This window comes from Camelus bactrianus, chromosome X (genome assembly GCF_048773025.1).
Source record: "Camelus bactrianus isolate YW-2024 breed Bactrian camel chromosome X, ASM4877302v1, whole genome shotgun sequence".
In the NCBI taxonomy this organism is placed as follows: Eukaryota; Metazoa; Chordata; class Mammalia; order Artiodactyla; family Camelidae; genus Camelus; species Camelus bactrianus.
Genome location: NC_133575.1, coordinates 35,954,833 through 35,972,537, shown reverse-complemented (window position 1 = coordinate 35,972,537; position 17,705 = coordinate 35,954,833). Strand labels below are relative to the sequence as shown.

The 17,705-nt window shown below is 41.0% G+C and overlaps 1 long non-coding RNA gene across 1 annotated transcript in view; it reads left to right on the top strand.

The window, feature by feature from the left end:
- Positions 1-17,705, top strand: part of LOC123612167 (uncharacterized) — a 91,894-nt gene that overhangs the window by 58,678 nt on the left and 15,511 nt on the right. Inside the window, exon 6 of the long non-coding RNA XR_012504585.1 lies at positions 9,424-9,594. This is a non-coding gene — a long non-coding RNA (uncharacterized LOC123612167). The remainder of the gene's footprint in view (positions 1-9,423; positions 9,595-17,705) is intronic.

Below are 17,705 nucleotides of genomic sequence, written 5' to 3'. Positions count from 1 at the left end.
CAGTCACACGCCAGGCAAATGTAAGTGAAGGCAGGAGAAATCGCCAAATCTCGCGGAACAAAAGCAACGAGAAAGTAGTTTGACTTGTCACTCAGGGCTGTGTTTAAGGCATTGTGTCAAAGTTAATTGGCAAAGTTCGTTTCTTTCCTCCTGGTACATAAAAGAATAGAATGTCTTGCAATCAATGACATTTCAGGTTGGGTGAAAGAGTGGGTCTCTTTTCCAATTTTATAAATCTTTATTTTGCCATTTATAGTTATTAGTTTACATGTTAGATTTTCTGATACCAAACGCTGCTCTTCCCTAGGCATTGAACAAAAAGGGAAGAGACTAGACCAGGTACTTGTGTGTTACGTGTTTCTTGGTTTTTCCCATCGAATGCCTTTCTCCGGTGTTAAATGGAGAGTTAGCATCATTGGGAATAATGACCCCAAAATGAGTTCTGACTTTGGTTGTTCATGATTAGTTGGAAGATAACTTTTTCAGACAGCTACAGGTTTCTGTTTATCGATTTTTTTCCCTTGAAATAATTCCAGGCTCCTAAGAAGTTAGAAAAAGAGGGTCACAGGAGGTGAGCCCAGAGGCAGCGATGTTACAGAGGGAGTCACACATTGATTGTCACCTCACAGAGGAAGTAATCAGGGTAAATTAATTTGTGACCTCAAACTCTCCAACAGAGGAAGTCATCATCGATTTGTTTTTGTTTCAGCCCCAGGTTTCTTTTGAAAAAGTGGTTTTGTTGTAACTGACTATACGTCAATTAAAAAAAAAAAGTTAAGAAATAAATTAATCCTTGGGAGTTTTATAAAGAAACACATAAACAAAGCAAATTAAAATGCACTATAAAGCTCGAAATAAGGCAGCTTGGCATTCTAGAATCACAGGATCGGAAGGGACATCAGGTCAGCCACCCCTTGGGTAGGGTGGCTGTCCCTTCACCATCCCTGCCAACCTGGTATTCCTGCTCTTCCAAAGGCCCTCCTCTGCCTGGGACCTCAGTCCGGATTCCACGTGGTGGGGCTTTTCTTACCCACACATCCGACAACAGCCAGTTACCTCTATGCTTTCCTTCCGCTTCAATAAGTCGAGATCCTTTAATCCTGTAGTGGTTTCAGTACTTTCCCTCACTCCCCTGCTTCTCGCCTCTCCCCAGGCTGCAGTTTTTTGATGGCTTGGCCACATCCTGGAGAGAGGATAATGATGGATCAGCTACACGCGAGAGGGAGCTGAGAGATACATTTTTGGAAAAATAATGACAAAGAGGATTTGGTACAAGATTAGAAACAAAAGCTCGCTATGAAAATCATGTTTCGCAAATGAAATCGTGCCCTCCCTTTCTGGTTTCTCTTTCCCATTTCTGTTATTTATTCCCTTCTACCAGCCAGACTTCCAGGGTGTGGTCTGCACTGCCAGGGGCCCCGACACCCCCTTCTCCCCAGCCCGAGCCTCCTACTCACTTCTTGTTTTCTGCCTCACTGACTCTTTTACCTCATCACCTCCCAGCCGAGACCACCACCAGCATCGTCACAGCCACCTCCACCATTGGCCTTGCCTGGGTGCCTGGCTTCTAAATTTCTTTGGGTGCTGTTTGTGATTTCTCTCCCCTATTGCTAGATGAGGACCTCAGCAGAATTAGGGACTGATTTACAAAGTCTTAAATTCACTTACACTTAGCATCCATTATGCCTTGGGAAATTCTGCTTCTCCTCGTGTAAAACATTGCAGTGGTAAACCACCCCCCCGCCCCTTCCCCGCCACCCCAAACATTTGATATATTGGGGAGCAGAAAGAGCCCAGGCAGGGTACCCCCGAGGACTCTTCTTTTCTGAGCATTCCCACTCTGAGGATTTTTTAAATTCGTTTTCATATTTTTTTCATTAAAGGTTATTACAAAATATTGAACATACTTCCCTGTGCTATACAGCAGAAACTTCTTTTTAATCTATTTTTATATATAGTGGCTAACATTTGTAAATCTCAAACTCCCAAATTTATCCCTTCCCACTCACTTTCCCCAGTAACCATAAGATTGTTTACTATGTCTGCGAATCTGTTTCTCTTTTGTAGATGAGTTCATAGTGTCCTATTTTTCTTTTTTTTTTTTTTTTTTTAGATTTCACGTATGAATGATATCATATGGTATTTTTCTTTCTCTTTCTGACTTACTTCACTTAGAAAGATCATCTCCAGGTCCATCCATGTTGCTGCAAATGGCATTATTTTATTCTTTTTTATGGCCAAGTAGTATTCCATTGTATAAATATACCACAACTCTTATATATGAGAATTGATAAGATCTTTGTTTCAATGTCTTCTCCTGCAGCTATACTTATAACATTTGAAGAAAGAGAAAGAACTAAAATATGAATTGAAAAATTTCTGAACACTTCTTCCCTTGAGGTAGATACAAGTCAGGATGTGACAAAATTAGGTTTGGGAATCTAATTTCTACTACATAAGAAACTAGAGATTTTAAGTAGGGAGAGGACGGACTTGAAAGGGAGGAAGTCAAATACTGTAATATTGTTAAGTTGGCTGGAGTCGGGTGGCAGGGACCTTGGGGGCTGGGGAATAGAGATCCAGCTCACCTGGTCTGGAAACAGATCTAGCTCCCTTGATATGAACCCAATGTTGGTATATTTTTGTAGACAATGTGAATATATCTTGACTAAAATCTCCAAACTGTTCATGTAGATAGGCAGATTTGGAGGTAGGTAAAACCGGGCATACAAATGGGTCATCCCTAAACAGCTCTTCCTTCCCGATTACAATTTCTGACTCGAGAAACACATAGGCATGGAAAAGTTAAAGCTTTCGCCTCTTTGGAGTGGTCTTGAAAGAATTTATTTGGAGACCTTAAGAAAGGTCATGCTAGAACAAAAAACACTGTTCCATAAATAGACATGAACTTTGGAAAACCTGACAGTGTGATAGACACTCTTCTTGAGCGCCTGTGTGTGGAATATTCGGTGAGGATCCTACAAACCATAGGGTGCATTGGCTTCTGTACATAATTTCTATACCTATGTTGAAAAGAAAAAAAAAAAAAACATGTGTAAATAACCAAAGGGTCAATGCATTTGAGCTCGCTGGTGTAGTGAAACATGGAAATGTGTCAGTAAAATTCAAAATATGTTGTTTTGACTTCCTCATGCATCGACTTGCCCAGGAGTACAAAATATTTGGTCATTGGAGCCATTTTCTTTAGATAGCTAGTTTTTCCCTTGGTAATGTTTATGCTCCACAAATAACTAAATAGATTGCGTTAAAAATACGGCAGAAAAGGACATACCTTTCAATAAGTCTAGTTGGATAATGCACCCTGACTATACATAACTGAGCTATGGTCTTATTCTCTATGTAAGTTAAAAAAAAAAAAAGCCACTCTGATTTTTATATGTTTTGATCCATCCTTCTCTCAGTATCACTCCTAATAAATTATTTTTTCCCTGAATACATTTTTTAATTGATGAGGATCCACTTATTTCAGCAGAAGGCAGTTCAAAAGTTTGATATGACAACTTGATTCTCCCCGAAAACTATCAAGGAAAGGAGCGCGCACTTTTCCCCGAGGGTTTGCTGTTGGTCGCAGCATTCCCATTGGGATGCTCTTGAGGTTCAACTGGTTTCTGAGCGATTGTTTTCATAAACTCAGAATTTTGCTTCCAGCGCTCACGGCTTGATGGCTTATAACCTAGTCTCTACCCAGGATCAGCCATACTTGTCTTCCCACTTATCTCTAAGGGCCAAAGATTATCTCACAGAAGCTCCGAAATAATTGCTGTGTCTGAAGTTCACATGTCAAAGGAAATTTTTAAAGGGAAGAGGGTGAGGATTGAGTTCAAACGCCTCAGAATTTTTGTCAAGGATTATATTGATTAACAAAAGCACTCCAGTATCACCCGGCAGACACTGGAGAGAAGGCAGTGATTGTAATTAGTTTTTAGTGAGTGCCACATATTTGATAATTGCTCTGATTCACGCTATTATATTCCTCTTTCTTCACCCACAGCAAAACAAGCTTAATTTGATTCATACCCTTAGGAAGAAAAAAAAAAAAAGCCTAAGATTACTCACATGGCTGTGATTCAGCTCTTGGCTCCCACCTCCTCCTCCTCCTCCTCCCTTTCTCCCACCCTGCCCACTCCCATATTCACTCCCACCCAGTGGCGTTGCCATCAGAAAACTGAGTCAGTTGTTCTTTCAAATGGGTGGGGACAGAAGACAACTAATACAAACTTTTCTGAGCGAAGTATACTGCTGAGATCTGAAATCACGGCAGGAAGACAGGCAGAGTGGCTGCTTACATAACATGAAAAGCATGGAACGGAGGCAAACTCTCATAAAGAAATGTTAAGATCGTCTTATGTAAGTCTAGACATAGTTTGTGTGCACGTCTGTAGAAGCAGACTCATAGCCACATAGGGCAGCTTTCTATGAACATTTTCTAATATTGGGGCTCTGACATCCACTGTATCTAAAAGGAGTCTTCTGATCTCAAAGTAGGATGCTTCGCTATCATCAAAAAGCCAGTCTAGCAGTTATCCAAAAATTTCTGATCGCTGCCAAACATAGGTGATAGAGTCGTTTTGTCAGCCTTCAAATGAACAGTGTGACTTAGAAGCCTAACATTGTTGGGGTTCCCCCCCCGAGGATTTGGAAAATTGGTACTGGGGGTGGCAGCTCACCCCCAGTGAGCTGATGGTGGTGGCAAACATTACTGACGTCATGATCTCTTTCCTTCTGTGTATTTGCTCATTTATCCCCCTTCTCCCAATGACACCAAAGCCTGGATGAAACGAAGTCAGTTTCCCAAGTCCCCGCAGGTAATAGTCCCAGAGCCAGTATTGAAACCCAGGCTGTCTGTCTGCATCCTGACCTGTAGTTGTGGTTCGTGGGAACCCGACACAGTTGGATCATTTGGTGTTTTAGAGATTGTCTGGAGACGGGAGTGGTGACCGAGAGGGAGCTCTATGCCCAAGTTCCAAACCTGCCTTTCACTGCACTGTTGCATCTCGGGTCTCTGTGCGTCTTCCTTCTAACTGACTTCCCGGATGGAGGGGAACGGAATCAAGCCTTCCCCCAAATACTCATTTGTAATCCTAATCACCTCCTCTCCGTTCTGCTGGCTGTCCCTGCGTTATGTTACCATCTGTCTCAGAAACATTGCCTGGATAAAGACAAGTTGGAGCAGTTGCTCGCCCTCAAACAAAACAGAGAATTATTCCTCTTTTCCCCCAGAGCAGTATATTGGAGCACCATATTTGAGGGAGTTCCATATTTATAAAGCTTGCCCGCACCTCAGCGATGTCTGGTTGCTGTCCTTTTTATCATTCGTCAAATATGTTCCATGCTGGCTGGAAACGATTAGCTTTTGTTACTGGAGGGTTTGTGGGATGCTTGAATTTCTTCATATAGTTTTCACATGGAAATCCACGTAGTTTTCTCCTTAAAGAAATAAAATTTCTTAATGAAAGACAGCATAGGAGAGAATGCATGTATGTTTCCTTTCGGACCCCACCCTGCACACCCTCCCTCCATGGTTTTCCCTTAGGGTAACTATGCTGGGATTTTATGTCGTGACCCTGTAGAGAGAAAAAACAGTGGATCTCGGGTGCTTTTTTCTGGGTGGGAAACCACTTCCTCATGCCTCTTGTTTGGGGGCCCCTTGTTGATGTCAGGGGTGGTGCGTGCTCTGTCCCAACAGGGCTGTCGTATTTGCCCCAGTCTCTGACCTATTCACCTTCTTCTCTGGCTGATGAGTTTCCATGTCTTGACCCATCTGGGCTGACTGGAGTGGAAATTCTTCTTGAATGTCTTCCCCAGCTGGCCCCAGCCCGATCCTTCACTGGCTTTTGGAAACTCCGAGAAATTTGGATAGAAAGGTCCCAACAGATGTCGAATGTAAAAGCGGATGAGTACTTAAACCACTGAAACTCTGGGAGGAAAATACGGATTGACTAGGTGTTTGTCATCATTAGTAAAATAATTACAAGTGATTCTTTTGGAAAAAGTTTTGGAATTGTGTTTTCCTCAAGCAGAAATGTTATTTAGGAAATGACTAAGGTGTGTGTTACTCTAAAACGGTGGCGCAAAGAGCAGGTAAAGGGTAGAGGTTGGATGATAATAATGAGAGAACGGCCAGTCCTCACACAGCGCACGTCCATAGATTATATATATTTTAAATTTTGGGATGTGGGGAAGGTAATTAGGTTTATTTATTTATTTTAATGGCAGTACTGGGGATTGAACCCGGGACCTTGTGCATGCTAGGCACGCACCCTGCCACTGAGCTCTACCCTCCCCCGGTCATATATTATATTTTTAATGCAGATGCCACAGTGAGGTATAGCCAAGCCAGAATTCATACCCCAGCAAGTCTGGCTCCAGGCTTTGAAAATATTTTACAGGTTCTTTGAGCTGCCAAAAATTTACGTGTTTGATTTTATTAATATGCTGTTTTCATAGTCTGTGTTTATTTCCATCAAAAGCCATATAATTATAGATTTTACGTTCTTTATGTATTGTAGAAAGGTAACTTTAAGCCAACCATTTTACTGACAAAAGCCAGTGGCTAGATTAATACATCCCTGTTGAAGTATGAATGTGTTTTCAGAACCGAATGAGAAATACGTGCACAGAGTTAAAATGGAAAGGTGTTGAAAGTGTAATTTGGAAATGCACTGCCAAATTGTTTTGTGTGGATTTAATTTCTGGAGCTCATTGGGCTTATTCCAGTAAAACCCTGAAGGGTCACTTTTTGCAAAGTGCAGAGTCACCTCCCGAATGAACTGAATTTCATTGTTTCCGTGTGTATCCCTTCCGTCTGCCCTCCTCTACCAATTGGAAAATTAGATAGTTGAACATTTTTATGTATTATAGAAATAGAATGTATTATTTTATTTTATGACAAAATTAGCTCTCCATCAAGGCGTAATCAACAATAAATGTCGAGCCTTGGTCCAAGCAGTTGCTGACTTTGCTCAAGGCTAAAGGAAGTGTGCTGAGAGGAGATAACTGTAGTTAAACTGCTCAGACCGAGCCTTCCAGATTTTTTGTGTGGGGACTTGCACTTCTTATTACTGCATTCTTCCTGTCTGTGTAATACCTGGGAACAATTTATTCCATGTGATGCCACCCCCGTCTTGGTAGTAAACTTTTTTTTTTTTATTGAAGAGGAAGACTTTTAGGCATGCCAATTTATTTAATCGGAATTTTTTCAGATGACATTTGAAGATTTTTCAAGTTTTTATTTTGCAGCTTGTAGGCAGGTTGGGATTAAAGGACAGTACAGATGTGTGTGTGTGTGTGTGTGAGAGAGAGAGAGAGATTTGTATTGCATGTATGTTTGTGTGTGAGTGGCTTACGTTAGAATGTGCAGTAAATGCAAAAGTGAAATCTGCAACATAGCGCTCTTGCCCCCTGACCACTTCCTAAAGAACCTGCCGTGTGGGCTGCAGGCTTAAAGACTTAAGCTTAGATCCTCAGGATGGAAAGAGTCGGAGTCCCCCCACCACCCACCCCACCCCCACCCCCTGCTTCGTGGTAAAAGCCTCCAGCAGACCTAAAATTATAAAACTGGTTTACTGCTGTCATGTGAACTCAAATGTTCGGTTAGCCTCCGTTGTAAAAATTTCAGCAAACAATTACGAAGTTTTAAATATTTGGGAATAGGACCAGCGCCTTGCCGTCCCTTAAAAATAATCCTGCAACTTTCTCCTGTACGGAATCCAATTCTTTGAAACCATTTAGAACGTGCATTCTGATCCTGAAATGTACGAGTTATGAAGGAAAAAAAATGTGAGCTTGTCAGATGAACTACAATCATCAGTCTAATAAAACTGAGTCACATCCAAATGGGCTGAACTTACGCTACCCTCCCATTCTGGGGAAAACGTGGCTGGGGGAGGCAGTCTGAGTCATCACCTGGTTTGTTTGACATACGCTTCCTTCCATAAATTGGGAATGGCAAGCAGCACGATGTTCCGGGCTTGCCTCGGAGGAGCTCTTGGAGCTTGCACGATCAAAATAGGGCCTTTTAGGTTTGAAGGTTGAAACGGAGCCCATATTTTGGCTTCAGATGTCGGGGGAGGGGGAGATACCGACAAGACACAAACAAGGAACAAATGTAAGTACCGTTTTGGTGGGGAGGGGGGGTGTCAAAGAAAAAGTGAGGGTATTTACAGTAGAATTCTTCCTTGGACATAAAAAAGATTTAGGAAATAAATTGAGAGTGTTAAAATGAAAATAAATTGGTAGCTAGTTCACTAAGTGGGAGCTCATTTACTTAAGAAGAACGGTCTTGATGTGAAAAGTCCAAAATGATCATGCGCGAGAGAAAGAAGAGGGAGAAAGAAAAGGGGAGACGAGTGATGTGGTACTCACGGCACGAATTTGTCCTGACAGTGTTTAATTTTGCCTGATGTATCCAACCATTTTGAGAGAAATGTATTTCATGGGAAAAAAAAAAAAAACAACACTTTTTCAGGGCAGACTTTGAATCTCCTTTAGGGGTATTTTGAGGGGCAGAGAAGAGCTGGGGCTTGTGTGTCTCCCGTATTTTCCTACCGTGGCTTTGCAAAAAGGCTCACCCGGGCTTTTTTTTTTTTAAAAAAAAAAAAAAAAAAAGAAAGAAAGAAAGAAAGAAAGAAGTTTAGAATGTAAAAGTGTTGGGGAGACCGGAGAGGAAGGGGAAGGAGGAGGAGACGACCTCTAGCTGAAGTGGGTTTGTAAACTCAGTCTCTGCTTTGGGATTTTTTTTTTTTTTTTAATATGTGCCCGCCATTCCTCTGATTTCCATCCTGGCTTGCTTGTGGCTTTTTCTCTGTCTGTGTGAGGCTCGGGTGTTCCCTGTTTTAAAGCCGGAGTTGTCACAGTCTGGGCGTTTTCTGTTTCGGCTTATGGCTTTTTTTTTTTTTTTTCTCTTTTCCTGAATGAGTGTCCTTTGTGTAACCCCAGTAATTCAGAAATCCTTCTGTCAGAGGGACTGCCCTGTCATGTGACTTAGGTACTAGGTGCAGCCTGCAATTGGTCAGCAGCTAATTGGCGGGTCCCTATAAGAGGTCCCGCTTTGGGCGTCCGGCCACTCTCCTGCCTGGGCTGCTGCTCAACAGGAACGGGGGTGGGGGGGGGGGGCGACAGGTCCAGTGATTCAGCCACATGTGATAGATGACCAAGGGACTACTTCCTTGGGGTCCGCACATCAGTGGAAGACACCCAAACCGGTGGTGGCTGACTCGCTCAAACTCTGGCTCCCTGAACTGGTAACTGTCACTTTAATATATAGCTTTACTGATTAAACTCAGAAAAATGCAGCTAAAAATCTTTGCCAGGAACTTGTGTGGACTTACTCCCTGTTCCCTCCGCCCCCCTCTTCCCCCTTCCCCCCTTTCCCACCCTCTGTTCTTATTCGTTTTGTCACAGGAATGAAATGCAGATAACTCTTTAGAAAACTTTTCGTAGGAAAAAAAGCGCCTCGTGTGATCTGGAACAAAGACATTTTATAATCAGATTTATCAAGCTGTGAAGAGGGCGTTTTAGCCAACGGAAGCAGCGGCATTCTGTCACCGGGAAATACTGCTTTATCCAGAATTGGTAAGCGTAAAATGGCATTGCTCCCTAATAGATATCATATGGTGTGTGTGGGAATTGTAAAATTGTTCACAGACCCCTAACAACCGTGTTGAACCAAAGAACACATAAACAGAGTGAGGAATTCTAAAAAGGAACAGCCCAAGAATAGAGCATTACAGGCTACGAAGAAGCCAGGTAATTTAACAAAGATGAGCTGAGCGTTACCAGTTTAGCCAAATATATGTCCTACAGCTAGTTGGGTCCACCCCCCGTCCCTTTTTTTCTTTTCATGAGGGGGAAAAAAATAAAGATGGGTTGTTTGGTAGAGTTGTGGCATTAACGTTCCATGGATGTAGATTTCCATTTAGTCTAAAGAGTATGTATGCTAGATGTTTGAAGGGATGCTTTCAAAATTAGTCAACTGTCCCTCCTTTCCCTCTTTCTACCCAAGGAGGTCAAGAATTTAGTTAGAACTGTACAAAATGAAAGCTGAAGTAATGTATTGGAGCAATTTCCTGCTGATTGTGAGGGGCAGATTAAGATGGTACGAGATTTTTTTTTTGCATTTGTGTCGTGAATTTTAAGATTGGTCTATTTGATTGCGTTAGTGCAGGGAAAAGGTGGTTCTTTCTATATGTTTCATTTTGAGAGACATTTTGAGAAATCATGATCAGCCGTTTTTACTGGTCTGCCTGTGTCTCTCTTCCTCTGAAACCTTAAATTCAGTTTTCTAATCTGAAATCCAAACAGCCCCTGCGTTTAAATTTCCAGAAAAATACAATAAACCTTTGAATAACTGCATTATATACAATAGATTCTTGTTCATGAACTGTAAGGAAACACAGTTTTATATTAGGCATTGAGTGTCTGATTTCTTGATTTGGCTTCCTAAGAATGATTGTGTCGGAAAAGTTGAATAAAATAAGAAAATAAAACTAGAATGATGGGTGGCTACCTGATTTTTACCAGTTTCTTATTGGTCAGCAGAAGCAATCATGTGATGTCCACTCACAGAAACAGATGGAAACATATTTTGTTCTTTCACTGCTAGCAAACATACAGGCAGTTTTGCTGCTTGCCCTATATGAATGTGACTATATATAATTAAAACTGTTCTTGATAGAATTGTAAGTGTGGGGCTATGGAGGACACAATGTTATCTATTTACTTTTTAAAGTACCTTGTTTCAAACTGAAAGTTGAATCTGCATTTCTGACTTTTGGTTTTCATTCTGTTACTTTTGAAATTTTTAAAATCTTTCACTTGGAAGGGAAAAAATGTATAATAAAAACAGGGGAACAATTCTTCAGTTTATCTCATTGGCATGAGAGTGAGATGAGAGTGGAGGGGAGGAAAAGCAATCTAGTGGCATCTGTTAACTGGTCTTTTTTTTTCCCCCTGCTTATATACTTTGAGAACTTTTAAGATTATTTTTCTCCAACTAATAGCTCTCAGGACTTCTGTATAAATATTTATTTTCAAAGAAATAGATAAAAAGCAAGGTAAGCGTGACCATTAAGGGCAGGTCCTCCAAATAAATCAGGTTGGTGATCCAAACTTGTTAATATTCCAAGTTATTTGACTTAATTAAGATGTGGCTGAGGATGTGGGAAAATGCTACTGCTTTCCTTGAAGTGTATGGATTTATTGGTTTCAAAGTCCTGAAGACAGAAAAATGGTGACAAAGCATTAAGATATTTACAGGTAATTTATATCCGACTGCTAGTGTGTGTTCAGTGAGTCACAATTATTTTCAGCTCTGTGTTTCAGGTAAATACTTAGGAGAAACATGATGGTTATAATCTGTCTAAACACTGCCATGCTTAATGGAAAAAAGGCTCTATCGAAATTTTAGGTTTTACTGATCCATTTAGAAGCCATTGTTTTGAATGGTGAAAAGATGACAGAAGCAGATTGAAACAGTAAATGCTGGAGAATCTATTCCAGAAGCATTCCTTTAGATCTTCATGTTTTCAATTCTGTGTCCTCTGATGTGATATCAGTTTATTAATTTTTAAAAATACATGTGCAATCAGTAACTTACTTAGCATTGCCCTGAGTTCTCTGCTACAGTTATGGAGAGATATTAATATTTTTGTATACTTTATTCAAAGATATTAGCAGTACGCCCTGTCTTTGTCTTTGTGGGTGTGGAAAGCTACAAACTGAAGGGACTCAAGTCAAGTGACAGAGCTCAAAATAATTTCTCTGCAATAGTATTGATATTTGCATATTCGGGAATATAAACTCCTTCCCCGTTGGGCTTGTATTTCAAATTTTTCGTGTGGTACACAGTTTGGCCCAGCTACATTTTTTGAGGACTGGATATGCATGTGTGTACATACTTGATTGGAAGGGGGAACTTTAATCACCAGCGGAACAAGTGGTTGTTTGTCAGACCCTAGATCAGCCTCACAGTGTTGTTCCTATGACAACTGAGGGGTTGGGTGTTGAAATGTAGCTTGAAGTTCTTGCTTTGCAAATGTCATTCAGACCTCCCACTACAGTCTCATTGAGTAGGAGGATAATGAGAAGGGGAAAAAAAACCAGGAAGCAACATAAATATCTCTGTTCGTTTCATGTCTTCCTAACTCGCCTTTGTGTACCGAGCACCGTGAGAGTGGTGAACTTAGGTCTTGAGCAAGGCGATCCTTCAGGAGGAAATAAATGGAAGCGGGTCAGAGAAGTTGGGGGAGATAAATAACAACATATGGGGGTAATAAAGAGGCAAGAGAAGTCAGCTTCCATGAGTTTGTGCAAATCCTTTAGCCAGTGCGGACCAGCAGTGCAAACATCTTGATCCGGTTACTGAATAGCTCTCTGAGAGCTGCAGGTTATTTCCTTAAATGCAATGTGGGGAAAATTCCTTTGGTGGCGGGATAGTTTTCCACTTTGGCATTAACATTTATTCACCTCCCTTAGACTGACTACAGAGCGGACTGTATTCTTTCAGGGTACATGTTTTTAAGTCAGTTATTTAGCATTTAAAATCATAGCTTGTCTTTCTTCCATGGGGGAACGATAGGGTGGTATTATTATACTAGTGGTAAAACTTCAGTATGTTACCCTATAGTCAATGGTTACTCTTAAAAACCCTGAAAAATGGTTTGAGACCTGTTGTTTGTGGAAAGGAACTGGTTGACTGAGAATCTTAATGGCGCACTGTATTTGGTGGGGAAGGATTCTTTAGATAATATTGAGGTTAATTACACAGTTGTGGGTTTTCCATGCCTGAAAAGCTCCCTGTTTTCTCCTGCTGGATGGCTTTGACTGTTTACTTGGCCATTAGCATGTCCAGAAATTCAAAAGCTAAAAGGATGTCTGTATATACGGAGAATTGTCCATGAAAAGGCCTCAAGCTTCAAAATATATCTATATTCTGTAGCTAGAAGATTCACCCTATTATCTTTAGAAAAGAATCATCATCATTATCAGCCTGAGTGTCAGGAGGGTTTGCAGACCTCTAATTACGGGTATACACTGAGCTCTTGTGTCAGGCACTGGACTAAATGAGTCCCTGGCATCCAGAACAGTGTCTGGCACGTGGTAGAGACTCAGTAGATATGTTTTGGGGAGAAAATGCTTTTCATACATTAACTCATTTAATCCGCACAAAAGCTGAACAGGGTCTGTATGATTATTATCCCCATTATCCATGGAGGGATGAGGTGATGCAGCTTGCCTGAAGGGTCAGAGCCAGGAAGTTAGAGAAGCAAGAAGGGAAAGCAGGCGGTCTAGCTGTAGTCCGGCTCTTAAGGAATCCACCTCAAGTGTGAGGGAGGCCTGGAGACATGGCGCTGGAACTCCTGACTGAGTCAGAGGGGCGTTTCAGCCTTTCATTCCTAGTCATGACCAGGGGCCTGTTGTGGAATGCTTCTAACAAGGTCTCCTGGGTGGGAGGGTGGGAATTCCAGGGCTCTGAGAGGCTCTTAATCTCTGGAGAGGTTTCGCAGCATTGATCAGCAGTCAGCTGTCAGCCTGGCTTTTTTTAATCTTGAAAATTTAAGATGCACAAAGTAACTCTTTGCCCGGCCCCAAGGAAATTATCTTGAACAGTGGGAAAAGTCTTTCTGTAGACATTTTTCTGGGCCCTGGACCCAGCAGGAGGTCTGGGCTCTGAGGAGGGCCTGGGTCCCCTCACAGGGAGCGAGCTCCATGGCGTGGGAGCCACACTGGGACACAGCAAGGGCCCTTTGGGGGAATTCTGGAAGCCTGTGGAATTAGAGCTGCATGATCTTCTAAATCCACAAAAGGTTACTTTTAACAGTACTTCGCAAAAAAAAAAAAATATGTAAGATGTCTTCTAATAGTTATGTATTTCTAGGCATAAACATTCATTCCAAGCTGACAGCAGCCTCCCCATTCTACTTCCCAAATTCTCTAACTGTCTACCCTGCTTAATTGTTTTTCTTCGCACTTACCCCTGTCTGCCATATTGTACGTTTTACTTATTTATTTGTTTGGCATTTCAGTCAAACACTAGCAGTGATGTTATCTTGGAACAAATTTGAGGGTCCTAGATTTATTTCTCTTTGATCTCTATATTCAAACTCATTTCCTCTTGTCCATCTCAGATTGTTATAAATCATGATTTTGTTTTTCTGCCCATTGGGTTTTTCTTGCTATTAGTTACCATTTTTATGTTCACAACTATGAGGATTTCTTTTTCTTAACCAAACTGTTTTGATTGTGCAATCAGAATTTGGAGAATCACTGTCTTCATTCAGGAGAGGACACTTAGCCAAGTTTGAATATGATCGTTGAGTATTTTAAAAATCAAGATTGTAACTTACTAAGCAGAACACGCAATGTAAAATTCTTCGATATTTTATGAACTAACCTTCAATTTAGATACGAAACTGGGGAACTATACATAACATTTATTCCAATGAGACCATCTTAAACCCACATGCTTGCTACCCTTTTCCTTTAAAAAATTAAAAAAATATAAAACGATTGTTCTATATATTATATTAAAGAATGTAAGTGATTTCATCTTGGACATTTCCTGGCTCAAGTTCTTACATTCTCAACTGTAACCTCTTGTCTTTCAGTCCTATATTTGTTTTAGTTTATACATTCCAAAGTATTTAGGATAATATAAAATATAAAAATTTTTAAATGCATATATATTATTAACTGTAAATAGCATCATCATGTAAATACATCAGTAGAGTGCTCAAAGAGTTGACTTTCTTTGAATTAATTCTTAAAGGAACAGGTTAGGTGCTTACAGAAGTTGAATATAATGTGCTTTTGCAAGTCAATATAATAATTGAGACATTTTGTTTTTCTTAGTTATGTTTTAATAGCAAAATAATTTCTAGTTGCTTTCTTCTGAGTGGTTAATCTAATTAAGTATTAACATACTTAAAAACAAAGTGCAACTGGTTGCTTTCAGGTGGAAGAGGAGGGGGTCATTGATTATGAAAAGCAAGCTAAGGTTTTTATCCGAAAGGCTCTTCCCTTTCTGCCTTGGAAGAGTTTAATTCTCTTTAAGCAACCGAGTCCACTGAAAGCCCGTGGCTGGTGGTGGTAACAGAAGACAGCTTAGTTTCCCTACCTTTCCAAAAAGCAGATGGATAAAGACTTTTAAAATGAAAATCCATTGATTTCTCTCAATGAGAGTTTGTGTAATATATAGATGAAGTGAGGCAGGGGTGCCCTTTGCTAGCTGCATAGGTTATCCCGTTTGTTTCCCTAAGCCCCAGCAAATGGAGCATCCTTACTAACTCACAGGGCTGTTAACACGAAATAACACAAGTAGAGCACATGCTGTGGTCCCTGGACTGTGGCACCTAATACACTTGAGTTCCTTCCCAGAGCCTTTCAGGACAGACTTTAGTCTCAAAGCCTGCAGCTCCATCCTAAGTGATATATATTTTTTTAATTTTGTTTTGTTTTTGTTTTTGTTTTTGGTTTGCTTTTGACAGAGGTACTGGGGATTGAACCCAGGACCTCGTGCCTGCTAAGCACATGCTCCACTACTGAGCTACACTCTCCCCCTAAGTTACGTGTTTTTCTTTACATCAGATGAGGCAAGACAGTGATGACGATGGTGGGTGCCCTTTATTGTACACTTCCCAGTTGTGAGAGCCTGTTTAGTCCTCTTGACAGCCCATTGGTACAGTGATGGTGCCCATTTCATAGATGAGGACAGTAAGGCCCAGAGAGGTAAAGGCATATGCTTAGCTGATAAGCTGTGGAACTAGAATCTAAATCCCAATAGGATGTTGCCAGTACAGATGGTGAGTACCTCTGGCAGCAAAACAAAAGTTGAGTGAACCTGAAAGTCTCAGAAATGGTCTTCTCATTTCTATTTTGCAAAGTGTCGCCTCTTCCAGGCCTGGCCCTCTCAATATTGAAATACCAGATTGACTTTGTCTGCTTCTTATTTCACAGATCAGTGGGAGCAGTTTTAGTCAGTTGTGTTTTATGAGTTTTAATTAGGCCACTGAAGTCCAGGAGGGGAATTCCTTGTTTTCAGTTGATCTCACACACTTAACAGATTTACTCATGGAACTTCCCCTATTTTTTTTTTTTTTCCTCTAATGTTTTCACTTGAAAGTGGGGGCGGAAGGGAGAAGTACGTGAGGATTTGAGTCCTAGGGATGCATTTTCATCAGCCTTTCTGGAGACTCTTCTACCTGGTATAGAATTAGTCCATCGAAAATAAAATGAGTAAGGATCAGTAATTACGAATATGTTCTCCTTTATCTCCATCTTGTTCTGGGCACTGTCTCAAGGGGCAAAATTTCTAAGTACAGATGTATAAGAAGCCATCCATATGCGTAAAACTCTATGTTTGGATGAGGGGTTAATTTTCAGAATACAGGAAAAAGACGTTTCACCTTGAGAATTTCCTCCCCTTTCAAATGTGGGTTGAGGATTTGTCTTTGAAGGCAAGGGCAGGCTACCCCAGCCCATGGGTTCAGAGTGCTTAGAAATCTCTTTTAAAAATCTCCTGGTCTTGGACTGAGCCTCCCTGTAGGAGGATCTATTAAAGCATACCTGTCTTCCTTCTTTCGTTTGTTCATTCATTCATTCATTTATCTGTATTCTCGTGTAACTCATTCAACGCCTACCTGCAGACAGATGAAAGAAAGGCCGAGCTGAGGGTCCATTAGGGGAAGGAAGAGGAGGAACTACAAGCTCACTCTTTGTTCCTTTCACCTCAGTGACTCCATCTTTTATTTGATCCTTTGCCATCTTGGAGACAAGGCACATTTCACAGACTGACATGCATAAAAGTCTTTAAGCATCTTCCTTTGACAGCCGATCTTCTTTTTTTAAAAAGTACGGGAAAGAAAAGGCTCATGACAGGAAAATAAGGCCAAGAAATGGTTTTCTTTCTCTCTCTCTTTTTTTTTTAGTGGTGGTAGAAGGGCTCATAGCAGGGAATGTGTCAGTAAAGACAGTCTAAGAATTCCCCTGAGCTTTGGACTCATTTCTCTGTTTGGAGACAATTAAGAGAGAACGAAGGCCTCTGCAATGTTGGCTTGGAAAATAATTTTTATATGTGACTTAGTAGGAATTTAAACCTGGGCGTTATTTTCCATAGCTTTTGGAAAACACGTGACTAACCATCCAAGTTCGTTGTAACGGCACAAACGTGTGTTTGCTGATACTGGGCTGACCACAGCGACAAAGGCAATGAAAATGCTTTCCTTCTTGCAGCATGAAATGTGAAGTCACCATCAATAGTAGGTATACATGGCCCCATGGAAGGAAATATGAATGTGGATTTAAAAACAAAACCATTTAGAGGGTCTCCCTCTAAAAGGAGGGCTCATCATCTCAGGGCTCTTCTCTCTGAGCAAGATCAAATAAGGACTGACTGGGAAAAGCTAGGTTGATAAAGATAGTAAATTTCTACCTTTTCCTCCATCCTGTCTGGGAGCCATATTCTAAAAAAGATTCTTCCTGATCTTCTACCCTTGGCTAGCAGGGAAAGTATAAAGAAACACTTCTCTCTCCACTCCCCGCCCCCAACCCCTGCACAGTTTCTCTGAATGCTGGAGAAATGATCACTTTCCTTCAGCTCCTGTCCACCTGGCCCGTGAAGGATGGGGGATTTGATAAGATGTTAACAAAAATTGTCCCAGGTGCCAACCGGACCTCATAAGCTCGTA